General features: G+C 37.8%; 1 protein-coding gene across 1 annotated transcript in view; it reads left to right on the top strand.

Annotated features, from left to right (window-relative positions):
- Nucleotides 1-2,267, top strand: part of Ubr1 (ubiquitin protein ligase E3 component n-recognin 1) — a 133,572-nt gene that overhangs the window by 23,956 nt on the left and 107,349 nt on the right. The gene's annotated exons all lie outside the window — the stretch shown is intronic.

The following is a 2,267-nucleotide window of genomic DNA, read 5'->3' as shown; positions in this document are numbered from 1 at the left end:
AGACAGGGTTTCTCTGTGGTTTTGGAGCCTGTCCTGGAACTAGCTCTTGTAGACCAGGCTGGTCTCGAACTCACAGAGATCTGCCTGCCTTTGCCTCCCGAGTGCTGGGATTAAAGGCGTGCGCCACCACCGCCCGGCTTCCCTTGTTTCTTTTATGGATTATTTGTTTCTATCCTTTTTCATTTCCTCTTGCCTTTCCTCTGAATATGTTTGTATTTTAAGTTTTTAATTGTTTTATTTTTGAGACTGAGTCTCACTAGCCTTGGATGGTGTGGAACTCACTATGTAGACCAAACTGGTCTTGAACTCAGAGAGGTCCACCTGCCTCTGTTTCCCAAATGCTGGGATTAAAAGCACGTATCACTATGCCTTAACTTTTTTCAAGTATTTAGTTAGGATTATTGATGTGTAAATTATATACACTAACGTCTACTCTTTTAAGTGTCCTGTTTGTTAAATTTAGTGAATGTATACATGTGTGTGATTATATTAATAATAGTTACTAGTATTAAACTAGAAACATCCATAGAAAAAATTGTGTGGTGCCCTAGCTTCTGGCATCTATGGATCTGTTTTCTTTCCCTATATTTAAGCCTTTTCAAAATTCTTTTATTATCTTTCATATTAATTTTATTATTTTATTATCTTACATATTAATCTTCAATTATGGCTTTTTTCATGTACATCTGCCTTTGAAGTCCTGGGCCAGCAGTTAGTAGTGTGCCGTTGTATTCATGTGCTGGTTCATTTATTCAATCACTAGTTGGTGGGCATTTGGAATGTTTCCAGATATTTTTTAAAAAAAATGTATTTTTTATTTCATTTGTATGAGTGTTTTATTTCATTTGTATGAGTATGCATGTATATGTATGTACATGGATTATATGCATGTCTGGTGTTTCTGGGGCCAGTAGAGGATGTTAGAACTGAAGTCATTGATGGATGTCAGCTGCCATGTGGATGCTGGGAACTGAACCCCACTCCTGCAGGACCAGCCAAGTGCTCTTAACTGTTGAGCCAAGATCTAAGTTTTCATTTCTCACTGTAAGAATTCTGGATCATAATGGATGGCTAAAGATTTTTCATCTGGGTTTTTTTGTTTGTTTTTTGGTTTCTCTGTGTAGCCCTGACTGCCCTGGAACTTGCTCTGTAGACCAGGCTGGCAGACTTTTCTGTCTTTTAAATTTGATTTATGCTGCTATTTATTTTATTGACTTTAAAAAAATGTTATTCTTGACTTTATTTATTTTTTGAGACATGGTCTCACTGTATATTCTTGGTTGACCTGGAACTTACTATGGAAACCACTCTGGCCTCAAATTCAGAGACCCGCCTGCCTCCTGGTAGCTGAGATTAAAGGTATACAACCACATGCCTGGCAAATTTGCTAAATTTTGTTCCTAGATTTTGTGCTTTGTTTTTGTGATATTATCTATTCTACTTATATTTGCTTTTATGTAAAATACACATTTATTTTTTTCAAATTCACATATTTTGATATCTTTATCAAATCTTACAAAATGTCATATATATGTCTTATTTGTTACTTCTCCAATGGTTGCCCCATTATTAAGGCCTCTATCTTATTTTTCTCCTTGTTGACCTTTTATCTAGACTCAAGTGTTTTAGTTTGTTTTGCTTTGCGTTTCCCCCAAGAGCAGTGTCCCATGTAGTAGTGAGGTTAGTCTGGAACTCTCTCTGTAGCTGAGACTGACCCGTCTCCCTGCTTTCACTACTTACATGCTGGGATTACAAACGTGTGTCAGTCTGTCCAGTTTTAGTCTCAGTGTCCTGTTACCCATGTAACATTCTCTTACTGCTTTCACAGTTGCTGACTTTCTGAAGCTCAGGCAATACAGTGTTTCCATTCCTCTACCAGATTCCTATTGTGATTTGTTCTTAGCTCTGAAGTTAACTATTTTAGAATTATGACCCCATTTTCTGAAGTTTCCCAAAGGCCTCTCAGATGAATGAAGCTCCTTCTCTAGTACAGGGTCAATAAACCGCAGTCTGAGTAAAATCTGGCTTGAGTGTTTGTGTGGATCGCAAGCTAAAAAAGGCTTTTGTATTGTTAGCTGCTGAAAGTATGGCTCACAGGTGGTCTGGTGGTCTGTGCTCCCTCACTGTATGTTTGTAGAGGAAGTCCTAAGAAAAAGTCTAGATCACATTGTTCTTTTTTTTTTTTTTTTTTTTTTTGGTTTTTCGAGACAGGGTTTCACATCTGTAGCTCTGGAGCCTGTCCTGGAACTCCCTTGGTAGACCAGGCT

The sequence above is a fragment of the Microtus ochrogaster genome (assembly GCF_000317375.1).
Source record: "Microtus ochrogaster isolate Prairie Vole_2 chromosome 14 unlocalized genomic scaffold, MicOch1.0 chr14_random_1, whole genome shotgun sequence".
Taxonomy (NCBI): Eukaryota; Metazoa; Chordata; class Mammalia; order Rodentia; family Cricetidae; genus Microtus; species Microtus ochrogaster.
The sequence above is the reverse complement of the archived record's forward strand: the minus strand, read 5'-3'. Positions and strand labels throughout refer to the sequence as shown.